This window comes from Phyllobates terribilis, unplaced genomic scaffold (assembly GCF_046119375.1).
Source record: "Phyllobates terribilis strain yellow unplaced genomic scaffold, ASM4611937v1 Scaffold_98__1_contigs__length_5973952, whole genome shotgun sequence".
NCBI classification, from domain to species: Eukaryota; Metazoa; Chordata; class Amphibia; order Anura; family Dendrobatidae; genus Phyllobates; species Phyllobates terribilis.
In genome coordinates, this window is record NW_027362858.1 from 1,043,474 (window position 1) to 1,057,214 (window position 13,741).

Here is a 13,741-nt window from a genome sequence, read left to right on the forward strand (position 1 = left end):
TCCGTTCTTTATAGTCTATGGTCAACATCCCCGAATTCCGTTTCCCGTCTCCGCTTCTGTGGACAACCCTGCCGCGGAGTCTCTGGTCAGCGATTTTTCCACCATTTGGGAGAATATTAAGTCCGCACTTCTTCAGTCCTCCCAGCGGATGAAGAGATATGCTGACAAGAGACGTCTGGATCCGCCTCAATTCCGTCTGGGAGACAAGGTTTGGCTCTCCTCCAAACACGTTCGGCTCAAAATACCTTCCTACAAGTTGGGCCCTCGGTTCATCGGTCCATTTGAAGTCCTTTAAACAAATCAATCCAGTGGCCTACAAGTTAAAACTCCCAGCCACCTTACGGATTCCCAACTCCTTCCACGTATCTCTCCTCAAACCAGTTGTCTTTAATTCTTTTTCCAACAATCCAGGTTCTTCCTCTGCTCCGGTTTCCGCTGAGGACGTTTTTGAGGTAGAGAATATTCTGGCCACCAAAAGGGTAAGAGGAAAAACCTTTTTTTCTGGTGGATTGGAAGGGGTTTGGCCCAGAAGAAAGAACTTGGGAACCCAGGGAGAACATCCATGCCCGCTTCTCCTTGAAAAATTTCTTTCTGGCCTAAAAAAGAGGGGGCGTAAAGGGGGGGGGGGTACTGTAGCATCGGAGTCTCTGACCCCTGCTAGGCAGAAAATAGAAAATTAGCGTGCACACTGTCAAATAGAGTTGAGGTGCAGATGCAATGGACTGGAAATGTCCTCAAATCACGTAAACATTAATTCATCGCAAACTCATAGGAAGTTTTGCTTTTTAGTGCCAATTTATTCATACAAATGAAATGTAGGAAAAATAACAGTGGTGAAGGCGACAATAGGTAGACGTTTCGGCCACACTGGCCTTATTCATTAAGTCGCTATTGTATCAAGTTTGTTTTAGTAGGAAGGCACCATAGAATGTAGAGAGAAGTTGCTGTCAGAAGCTTAACAAAAGACAGGGGTTCATCAGCCTGTGAAGAGCTGCAGTTCCTGTATCAGGGGTGTCTCTAGATGGGGAGTCCCATAAATGGTAGAAGTGGAGGGTACAGGCAGCGTTCCCACGTTAGGCCTAACGTGGGAACGCTGACTGTACCCTCCACTTCTACCATGACATGAGGGTTGCAAACGGTAGAAGTGAGCACACAGCTTCTGTACTTTGTGAAGCAGCTCATCCAGGCCAGGATAGTGGCGGAGAAATCGCTGTACCACCAGGTTGATTACGTGAGCCATGCAAGGCACGTGTGCGAGCTTGCCTCAGCCTAGGGCCGCTAACAGGTTCGCACCGTTATCGCACATGGCCTTCCCTGGCTCTAGATTCAGCGGAGACAGCCATTGCTCAAACTGAGCCTGGAGAGCTGCCCACAACTCTTCACCTGTATGACTGCGATTTCCAAGGCATATTAATTTGAAGACTGCTTGATTATGGTGAGCCCTGAATGCGCATTATGGAGGTGGTGTGTATTCGCTCCGCACCCTTGGAATGCGTGTCTCGTTAAGGCCGAGGTTGTTTGTGCAGTTGGAGGCCCTAGAGGAGGTGGAGGACGCATAAGCAGGGGAGGAAGTGGGAAATGCAGAGGTTTCTTCTGCAAGCCTTGGGGATTCCAAGATTTGTGGATCAGCCCCTTCCCCCACGGCCACCAGCGTCACCCAGTGCCCAGTCAGCGAGATGTAACGCCCTTGGCTATGCTTAGTCGTCAAGGTGTCTGTGGTGAAATGCACCCAGGCACACGTAGATTTAGACAAGGATGGATGCAGTGCTCCTCGTGCTTGCATCACTCCATGTCTGTGCCATAGGGTGAAATGTAACCTCCTCGTCTTCCTCCTCCATCTCCTCTGATGAGCTACTCCGCTGCATCACTCTGAGTTCACACCAAGTAGGATCTTCAACCTCGTCATCATCCAATGTGTTATTCCATTCCCCGCCCTCAGAGTGATCCCTCTCCTCTTGTTGCCCTGACAGCACAGTACAATCCGCATGAGCCTCAGGTATCCGAGTCTCATCTGGATCACCTCCCTCCCCTGTGGTTAACGTCTGGTGATGAGGTTCAGGAACCTGTTCTTACCCTACTTCGTCCTGCCCCGAATCCAAGCTAAAAAAATTTTGGGCATCGGTGCAGATGCTTTCCTCCACTTGACTCTGTGACTGTTTGGAGTACACTTCTGATGCCCATGGTGTAGAATGGGTGAATAGTTCTACAGACTCGCCCATCTGTGGTTCGCTACAGTCAGCTGGGCAGTTGTGACGAGGGGAAAACATGAGTAATTGGGGTGCCACCTCTGAGGACTGTACTGCGTGTGATGTTGAGGTGGAGGAAGAGGCGGAGACGCCACTGGAAGCAGAGCTTGCCATTCACTGGAGCACCTGCTCTTTCTGGGCCTTATCAACAAGGCGTATCGCTGTGCGGCTGCCAAAGGACTAACATAAGTTGTCAGTTGTCTTTGGATAGGACCTGTTTGTGTTGGTTCACTAGTGCTTTCACTAACATTACCACATACCCCACATACACCTTGAACACCAAGCCTATTCCCCCTTCTACCACGCCCTCTCTTTTTCCCACTCATGTTGGTCAGATACAGACGTAGGAACTAAACAATTAACTAAAGAAAAATACGTTTTTTTCCTGTGCAATAGCTCAGCACACACCTGAATTTCAGTGACACTAAATGACAAGGTAAGATATGGCCTGCCGTATAACATTACTAACAGACAAAAGAAATTTGTTAGTGTGCATGAGGCCGATAAAACCTACGAGATGTTCTCCAAACAATTTCAAACTGAGATGTCCCCTGCTGTATTACTTTAGGAACAGAAGAAATTATTTTTTTTGAATGTGGATGAGGCCAGTATGACATAGAATATATGCTCCAAAGTATTTCAAACTCCGATCTAGCCAGCTGTATCACTTTACTCAGAGCTAAAAATATATTTGGGTTACTCTGCATAAGCTCTGCGTCCAGCTGACTTTGACCACCACTGACGTAGTAGCTGGTTTATAGCACTCTATGACTTTTGGCACAGGAAAAAATATTTTTTTTACTGTGAAACCAGGACAAGTTCAACGCCACTAAAATAGGATCTGCCTTTTAGCAGACTGGATCAACTTTGCCATAGTAAAAAACTTTTGGTGGACTCTGTCTGCCAACCAAAAATATATATAGGTTTGACTGTGCGTACAAGCTGAATTTGACCGCCACTGACGTAGTAGCAGGCTTATAGCACTGTATGACTTTTGGCACAGGAAAAAATATTTTTTGGACTGGGCGTAGCAAGAGTGAAAATGTATTTTTTCACTCTGAAACCACCTGAAGTTCAACTCCACTAAAATAGTATCTGACACTAAAAAAATATTTAGTGCACACAGCTTTCAATATCACAATAGCAACAGAAAAATAGCAGAACACAATTTCAACCCCACTAAATGAAAAGGTGCACTGCGCTTGCTTGATCACATTAGCAAGTGCAAAAAAAGATTCAAGGTGTACTGAGACATGGAGCTCTATACCAGCGGTGCACAGCACTATTGTATGGCATTGGCCCTCTGTTTCTGTCAGAATCTCAGTACTTGCACAAGAACACCAAAAATGTGCTGCCCCAGCGGTTGCAGAGGTACACAGGCCAGGAATTATCTACACTATCTGACTACCACACAAGCGCCCATCTATCTAGCTAATATCTCTGATTACACAGGAGAACACTGAGCTGCGTCTGCGTCCAGCAGTGACATGGATATAATGGAGCTGAGGGAACATGGCCGCTTTTTATATTGAGAGGACATGTGATTTCTGCAGCCAATTGCAGAAGCCCTTATGTCTGGACAGTGTAGATGCTTCCTGCGCTATGATTGGCTGGCTGCGCTTTCCTCAGTTAAAGTTACTGCCCACAGGAAAAAAGAAAAGAAAAGTGCGCCGCTGATCTGACCTGTTCTAAGCTCTCCACAGCCCCCACACTCACCCGACACATATCATCGCCCATCATACACTTGCACTATGCTAGCAAAACTGTTCAAAACGCCGTGGTTGCCCTGTATTCATGGTCCCGTGCAAATTCTTAAACTTTTCAGATTTTAAGAAAGTTTGCTCGCCTTTGTGATCACGAATCCGAACGTGCCATATTCGTGCCGAATTTGAAACTTTCGCACATTCGCCGAACAAATTCGCTCAACACTAGTGACGACCACAGTTTTAGGCTGTGGCCTTGTAGTGTAGTATTGTTCAGCGACCAAGTGTGAATAAGTTCAACAACACACAGCTGGCTGACTTTAAATCGAGTATATTTGGTATGCTCCACAAAATGTCTTATTATGTCAGTAATATGGGATCAGGTGTGACGACCACGGTTTTAGGCTGGGGCCTCTTAGTATAGCATTGTTCAACCACCAAGTGTGAATAGGTTCAACAACACACAGCTGGCTGACTTTAAATAGAGTATATTTGGCACGCTCAACAAAATGTCTATTATTACGGCAGTAATATGGGATCAGGTGTGATGATGGAAAATTGTCTCCGCTTTACAATACAGCAATGTGAATAAAATAAAACAAAATGCCTGTATTCTGCTAACAAGCATATGGAGCAGCAAAATGGTGTACTGTATTGCTACTAATCAGGATTAAGATTAAAAAAAATTAGCCCTGGCCCCTGATATCTGGGGCCATGTCTACAGATATCTGTAACAGCAGGAGCAGACAGAACGTGCAATGGACCCTATTGTGCTGTATACAGTGTCCACAAAACCTGCCTGCCTAACTCCTGCTATCACCACTGAATATATGCAGCTGGATTAGTCCTCAGAAGGACGGTTAGTTCAGATGGATATCTATCTTGGTGTGGAATACCTATACCTAACTATTACACCGCCAATTCTGTCCTTCACACAGCAGCACCTCTCCCTACTCTGCTTGTTTCCAGGTTAGACTGTGATGAGCATAGGGGCACCAGGTCTTATATATACCCGATGACGATATGCGGCCAGCCAATCACTCTAATGCCACAACCAAGATGGCTACGGTATTACAGTGAGTGGCAGACAATCCCTGCATGTTCACTGGCTCTCTTAAGAGTACCAGACATGCAGGGCAGGGACCCGAGCTCCCGCCCAAGCATCCCGGAAATACTCGCCAAGCATGTCGAGCAGCGAGATCCTCAGGTGAGTACCGAGCAGTGTCGAACACGCTCGCTCATCACTACTTCTGATCTTTGGGCATCACCACATCCACATCCCCGTTCCTTAAAGTCACCCTTTCCCATATTGAATGCTTTATGAAAAAAAATCCCTGGCTTTATTTTTCACAAATACCCTCACAGATGTGTTATGTATTAAGTCCCTGTATGTAGCAATGTGTGAGTAATTTTTTTTAGCTTTATTAGACACTGCAACAGCAGACTCAGGAAAATTACTGGTAAATAGTGACGTTTGCGTATCTCAGGAGGCTTTGTGCCAGTCGCACAATTGCTAGATAAATATATGCTATTTCATCAATAGGCCAGGAATATTATTTAGCTGAAAAAATTGTTTAGTATAAGCTGGTACTGAGGAATATTATTTTGCTCTAAAAAGAACTGTTTTATATATTATGGTACTGGATATGAAACCCTGCCTCTCTCCGTACTCCCATAATCTGTTGCTACATTATACACAATGCACAACCTACAAAAAGAGTGGCGTGACAGAGCCCAAAAAAGAGTCAGGTCAACATCATAATGATTCCAGATAAAAAATCTGTTTTATTTTGTATCAAAGGTATAAAAAGGAGGTCCCACGGACACTCCTAAATAGAGCACAACCAATAAAATAGTAGGTCATAGGTGAAAACCACACAAAGGACAGAGAGACAACCATGTGAGTCCACAAATATGGGTACATGAAAAGAAGTGACAATATTATCAATTCAGGTGTCTTGCTGGGGCCCCGACGCGCGTTTCGCGTGAGGCTCTTTGGGGAGCGTTGTGCCAGGATAACACATATGCATGATTGTATACTGTGCTTGTAAGTTATGTTAAACAACCAAAATATCCAGATCAATATATACTAAACGTCTGGACAAAGAAGAGATACCAGCTGCATATAAAAGGTAGGTGGTGACAGATATAAGGTAATTAATTTGTCTACCCATACCTTATCCACAACTCAACTAACACTCTTAGAGAAGGGCCCTATCTATTCTCCCGCTCATCACCTAGACAAGTTCACGACTGTGAAAGATACACATCTATTTGCAAGGAAACTCATTTACAAAAAATTACATTACAAAACAGCGCTACATGACCTATTTCCTACCAGAGAAGAAAGGGAAGCATTGGAAACCCTGGAATCTCTGGAAGCAGAAAGTAATTCAGAGGTTAGTGACTTTCTCCATAATCTATTTAACAAATCTAAGAAATTTCCAGCCCTCAGCTTATGTCCTGCCATTGAGGTATTCAGGATGAAGTTGGGGCCGGGAAAAAATCTGCACTCCTCCGTGGTGAAGAAATTTGACGAGAGATTGTATTTCTATTATATTGTAATTATATTTTGTATTTGGATGATTCAATTCCAGAGGTTATATTACTTGTTTTATGGTTTTTATTATATATCCATAAGAGTGTAACTAGTCGATCAATATTTTCATTTAAACTATTCATCAATATTTCATTTTTTTGTTTTCTGTAAACCGTTTGTTGTTTTTGGCGCCAAGAATAACAGCGGGCTTTTTTACCACGTGTGGATTTATGTATGTAAGACCGTTTGATGAATCGGTCTACATCAGCTATGTACCTGAGGAAGTGGACGGGACGTCCACGAAACGCGCAGCAATCGTAGCTTTTAGTAATAAACTACAAGATTGTTAATTATATACAATCTCTCGTCAAATTTCTTCACCACGGAGGAGCACGGTTTTTATTCCAGGCACCAACTTCATCCTATTACAGAGATTACTGGTTGATGACACTTCTAGACCCACGCTACAAGGAGAACTTTCTATCTCTTATTCCTGCAGCGGACAGGTCTGTTAAAATGGGGTAGTACCAGAAGGCCCTTGTTGTGGAATTATTAAAAAAATGCCCATCTGAAAACTCTGGAAGCAGAGGTCACAGTTCGTTGGACAACCAAGGAGTACAGGTGAGACAGACATAAATCCAATCCAGCAGAGGCAAGGGAACACTGTCAAAGTTCTGGCACAGTTTTCTCAGACCCTAATATCGCACAAGCCCTGATGCGAGTAGTATTCTCACAAGGAGGGAAAAATTTGGGAAGATGCAGAAGGAATACCTTTCCGACCGTACCAAAATCCTCCATGATTCCTCTGTGCCTTATAATTATTGGGTATCCAAGCTGGACACGTGGCATGAACTGGCTCTCTACACCTTGGAAGTCCTGGCCTGCCCTGCCGCTAGCGTTTTGTCATAGAGGATTTTTAGTGCCGCCGGGGCATTATAACTGATATATCTGATAGGAGCATCCGCCTGTTAACTAAAAATGCTGACAGGCTGACTCTTATAAAAATGAACAAGGGCTGGATTGAACCAGACTTCTCAACACAAATACAAATTCTAACAATCTATTCAGTAGGACTATCAGCTGTGTATCCACCAGACTTCTGCACAACACAACTGATGGTCCCAACCCCATTTATAAGGCAAGAAATCCCACTTATTAAACCTGACAGGGCACACCTGTGACGTGAAGACCGTTTCCGGTGACTACCTCTTGAAGCTCATCAAGAGAATGCCAAGAGTGTGCAAAGCAGTCATCAAAGCAAAAGGTGGCTACTTTGAAGAACCTAGAATATAAGACATATTTTCAGTTGTTTCACACTTTTTTGTTGTGGAATTATATACTTGTGTTAATTCATAGTTTTGATGCCTTCAGTGTGAATGTACAATTTTCATAGTCATGAAAATACAGAAAAATCTTTAAATGAGGAGTGTCCAAACTTTTGGTCTGTACTGTATGTGTGTATGTCCGGGATTGGCATCTGCACCGTCGCAGCTACAGCCACAAAGTTTGCACAGTCACACGTCTGGACCCCGAGAGCGTCATAGCCTATGTTGTGAGGCGAAATTTTAACCAAGCGAGTTCCAATTCACCAAACAATTTTGCCCCTATCTACATAATGGGGAAAAAATGAAAGGAAAAGTGTTGAAGACAAATTGACAGCTGCCAGATGTGAACAAGGGGGACTTAAAGAATGAGAGTGATAGTGCCAAAGAGTATAGACTGTACAGTTGCTAAGGTGGGGCCCCGACATGGGATACTCACCACACACGGGGATATGAACACTAGAGTTGAGCCACCCCTGTAGTGTTCAGGTTCGGTTCGGTTCGAACACCGGTATGTTCGCCGAACTGTTCTTCGAAGGGTTCGTCGAACACCGTTAAAACCAATGGCAGGCAAACAAAAACACATAGAAACACATAGAAAACACCTTCAAAGGTATCCAAAACCTGACAAACTGCTCAGAAGACACAACTAACACATGGAAAAGTGACAAGTACATACAGTCATGTGAAAAGAAAAGAGGTGGAGGAGTAAAAGGAGGAGGAGACACAGATATAGGCATGTCATGCCCTTTTAAAATCAAGAAAGGCTGGAGTAAAAATCTAAAATCAGCCTACCAACACCCAGACGTCGTGACAAGAAAATTAAAAAAAGAAATATCTCTAGGTATAATGGCGGTTCCATTCAGAACACTTTCCTTACAAGACGTAGTGGTATCCCCGTTGGGAGTCGTGCCAAAAACGGAACCCAATACATTCAGACTAATCCACCATTTGTCATATCCAAGGGGCAGGTCAGTAAACGACAACATAGTATATACTGTACATCCTTTGACAAGGCAATCAGGCGGGTCAAGAAGTTGGGAAGGGGCACCCTAATGGCCAAAACAGACATTGAGGGGGCGTTCCGGTTACTTACTACCTGTGCCTCCGAATAGTGTCCGCCTATTGGGCTGCTTCTGGGGAGTAGCATTCTATATAGATCGCTGCTTGCCCATGGGGTGCTCCAGATCCTGCTCACTATTTGAGGCGTTTAGTTGCTTCCTCGACTGGGTCGTCATGGACGTTTCTAAGGGGGCATATATTATCCATTAGCTCGACGACTTCTTATGCCTGGGTCCAAAAGATTCACCACAGTGTGAATACATGTGATAGTCCACCTGTGAGAAGGAGAGAGCTGGAGGGAGAGCGGACACCACAGAGCCGAGGGGTTAGATGGAGAACAGAAAAAGGAAAGAGGGTGAGGGAGGTAAGGGAGTACAGTGGAAGGCCGGCCTGAGCTCCCCCACGTTCCTCCTGCTGGGCGGGGAACAGCCCTGGAAAGAAAAGCCGCTTGCGTATCCCTTTGAAGTTACGGGCGCGAGCGGGAAAAGGGACTACGCTGGAGTGTGAAGCCGACACAGCCAAGCCGTTCCTGCCCGTGCGACCTCCGTGTCGCCGAGTTTGTGCCAGAGCTGCGATGGACCCTGACGGCCAGCCCCCCTCTCCCAATACTGGTGCCGGTCCACTGGTGGGTCAAGACCCCCTGCGGTGGAGGCAGGTCTAAGCTCTGTAATTTGAATGAATACACTTTAAATCCTTTTTCAAGGATCTATTGGAGGGCAAGTCTGGTGCCAGCAGCCGTGGTAATTCCAGCTCCAGTAGCGTCCACTAAAGCTGCTGCAGTTAAAAAGCTTTTATAAGGATCGAGCTTGGCGGTCCGCCGCAAGGCGTGCTACCGCCAGTCCCAGCCCCTTTGCCTTGGGGCGCCTCCCCGATGCTCTTCACTGAGTGTCCCGGGGGCCCGAAGCGTTTCATTTGAATAGATTAAGTGTCCAAAGCACAGGTGGTGTACCTTTCTTAACAGCTGGGCTACTTCGCTGACTAGCAGACACTGCTACTAGGCCCAAAGTATTGCCTGGGCTAGATGAAGTTAAAAATTTGTAATTAGATCTACAGGTAGTGTAGCTTGCAAAACAGCTGGGTTACTCCGCTGACTAGCAGACACTGCTACTAGGCCCAAAGTATTGCCTGGGCTAGATGTAGTTAAAAATTGTTATTAGATACACAGGCGGTGTAGCTTGCTTCACAGCTGGGCTACTACGCTGACTAGCAGACACTGAAGCTTTGGAGCAGACCTCTGATTCCCAGGCTATAGTATGAGTAAACAGCTCTTCAGACTCAACCATCTGTGAGTCATGTAAAACACAGCAAGGGGACTCCAAAAAGAGTCTCCATTTTTTCCAAAAATTGTGGCACAGACACCACTTAAGTGGCATCAATTGCCCCAGAGTTGCTTAAAATGGTTGGTGAGGTGATTTTCACAAATCCTCAAGCTTTTAGTCTCCTAAGGATGACACAGGGGTAGAAAAGTCCTTGCGGATCCATGATTTGTTCATCATTATGAACGCGAGTCTGTCTACATTGTCAGTGGACAGCGGCGTGTGCTTATTTGTCAGCACACCACGAGCAGCGTTGAACAGAGAGAACGCTGGTTGTGGGGCATGACAAGATCTCCAAGGAGTAAGTGGCGAGCTCAGGCCATTTTTCTAGATTGGAATCCCAAAAATGAGCAAGGGTCCAGTGACACAGTCATGGCTTCGATGTTCACTTTGAGATACTCCTGTACCATCCTCTCTAGGCGTTCACTATGTGTCAGACTTCTTGTCTCCTGTGGCCTTGCAAAGGATGGTCTAAAAAAGTGGTGAAACGATTCCACAAAATTGCGGTTACCAGCAGATACGGTGTTACTGTTATGGTTTGAGTGATGAAGACTCGACAGTCCCACGGTTGGCAAGTTAGAACTGTGAGATTCACTACGTGCACCACTGGTGTTTTGTGGAAAAGCACATGTAAGATTTTGTAACAGCCTCTGCTGATACTCCTGCATGCGTGAATCCCTTTCTATGGCAGGAATTATTTCAGCAAATTTACTTTTGTTCCGGGGATCTAAGAGTGTGGCAACCCAGTAGTCGGGATTACTTCGAATTCTGACAATCCGAGGCTCATGTTGCAGGTAGTGCAGCAAGAAGGCACTCATGTGTCTTGCGCATCCAGGAGGCCAAGTCCTTGTTGTGTTGGTGGCGAGGTAAGAATCATGCTTCCTTCCTCTGCCCTCTCCCCTCAACCTCGCACAATAGAAATGTGATCAAGGTCTCCCTCATCTGATGAGTCTTACATGCCCATCGCCAGTTCGTCCTTCACTTCTTCCTCGGCTCCTGCACCTTCTTCAACAGTTTGGCTGCTACCATGCGCCCTCGTTAATCACTCTCCCCCACTCTCCCATGCCTGCCGCCTTGGTGCTGCCGACCGTCTGGACCTTGGAGATGTTATCCCTTCCGCATATGACTCCTCCTCTACTTCTTCCCCCTCCTCTTGTCCTACCACCTGACTCCGAATTCTGTTTAATGTGTGCTCCAGCATGTAAATCACCGGAATAGTCATGCTGATAATGGCATCGTCAGCACTAAACATCTTCGTCGCCATTTCAAAACTGTGCAGAAGGGTGCATAGGTCCCTGATCTGAGACCACTCCTCCAGCGTGATTTGCCCCACCTCTGGATCTCGTTGGCCCAGGCTATACGTCAGAACGTATTGCACCAGGGCTCGTTGGTGCTGCCACAGTCGCTGCAACATGTGCAGAGTTGAATTCCACCGTGTCGGCACGTCGCATTTCCGGCGGGGAACTGGCAGGCCCAACGACTTCTGTAGAGATGTAAGTCGTTGAGCTGTGGGATGCGAATGGCGGAAGTGAGCACACAGCGACCGTGCCCTCTGCAGAAGGCCATCTAGTCCGGGATAGTGGGCTAAAAATTGCTGGACAACCAGGTTCAACACGTGAGCCATAAAAGGCGCGTGTGTGACATTGCCCTGGCGAAAGGCCGCACCCAGGTTTGCAGCATTATCGCACATGGCCTTCCATGGCTGCAGGTCCAGTGGAGCCAACCATTCATGAAACTCGGTCTCCAGAGCTGACCACAACTCCTCAGCTGTGTGACTCACATTTCCCAGACATTTCAAAGTAAACACCGCCTAATGCCGTTGAGCCCTGCTGCCAGCATAGTAAGGAGGTGTGCAGGATCCCTTCTGCGCAGTTAGAAAGCTTGTGGCATGACCAGACAGGCTTTGGGTGCAAGTGGAGGACCGAGAGGAGGTTGAGGAGGCAGAAGCAATGGAGGAACTTCTAGATGAAGAGGATTGACGCACAACTCGTAGGGACGGCAAGATTTGGACAGCAGCCCCTTGTCCTGCTGTCACTACAAGACACTGCTACTATGTCCAAAATGATTTACTGGGATAGATGCAGTAAAAAATTGTTATTAGATACATAGGTGGTGTAGCTTGGTACAGATGGGATACTCCAATGAGTAACAGACACTGCTACAGGCCCAAAATGATTTACTGGGCTAGATGCAGTAAAAAAGTTGTTATTAGATACACAGGTGGTGTAGCTTGGTTCAGATGGGCTACTCCAATGAGCAACAGACACTGCTACAGGCCCAAAATGATTTACTGGGTTAGATGCAGTAAAAAATTATTATTAGATACAGAGGTGGTGTAGCTTGGTTCAGATGGGCTACTCCAATGAGTAACAGACACTGCTACAGGCCAAAAGGATTGGCTTAGCTACATTTAGCCAAATGCTGTGAAAAACACTTGCACAGCACTGGCACAGACCTGCCTGGCAAAAAGTGCTAGGAACTGCTGTAACCTAGCCCTCAAAAGGGCTGCAATTACAACTAGTCCCTACTCCCTAAACCGATCTGTCTATTTAACAGCAAATTCGCTCCCAATTCACACAGTTATACTGTATAGCCCACACAGAAGCAGCGGTGCCGTCTAACACTCAGCTGAAGCAGTGAGAAAATGGTGGCGACGGGGAAAATGGCTGGGTCTTATAGGGCAAGGACATGTGACATACACAGCCAATGACACATGCCCTTGCTTGTGTGAAAAAAAAAGCACTTCGCTCCGTGTGTGCGCTGCTGATAGGCTGACAGACTGCACCGCCCCACTGTAAATGCGGGAAAGAAAAAAAAAATGGAGATAGGCATTATTTCTGCAGAGATCCATCCCCTGCCCCTCCCCCCACCCATTTTACACTGAAACTGTCTATTAACATTGATTAACAGTATTACTGTGAACAAATCCAGTTACGCCTTTGGTGCACGAACAGTTATCGAACATAACCTCGAACAGCCGAATTTTTTTCAAATCGTTCGGGTTCGTCGAACGACTCGAACACCGCCCAAAACAGCTCGAATTTGAGATTGGTGAACAGTTCCAGTCGAACACCGCTCACCTCTAATGAACACACACACAAAATGCGCCACACACTACAACGTGCTTGAACACATATACCACCCTCAGCACACACAAAACTCATCTCACAAAGATTTATCAGGCTGCCAATAGCAACCAATCACAGCTCAGCTTCTATTTTGCTACAGTTAATTAATCTGAGCTGTGATTGGTTAATATAGGCAACAAAGGACATTCTCATTAGAACATACAGAACGGCCCTATGTGTAAAAAAAGGCAGAAAGAAACATGGCTGATGCAGTTGGACAGTGCCAGAATCAGCCTAAATATACCAACTCCGAAGAACATGATAAAAAGGAGGAACAAGGAGCAAAATGGTAAAGAGCAATAGAAATTTTAATAATTAAGTTCAATAAATACACATCATCACATAGGTAATATAGTCATAGCATGGAACGAGAGAAAAGTGCATACTATCCGGAACACCCAGTACTCATAAGCTCATAACCCCCA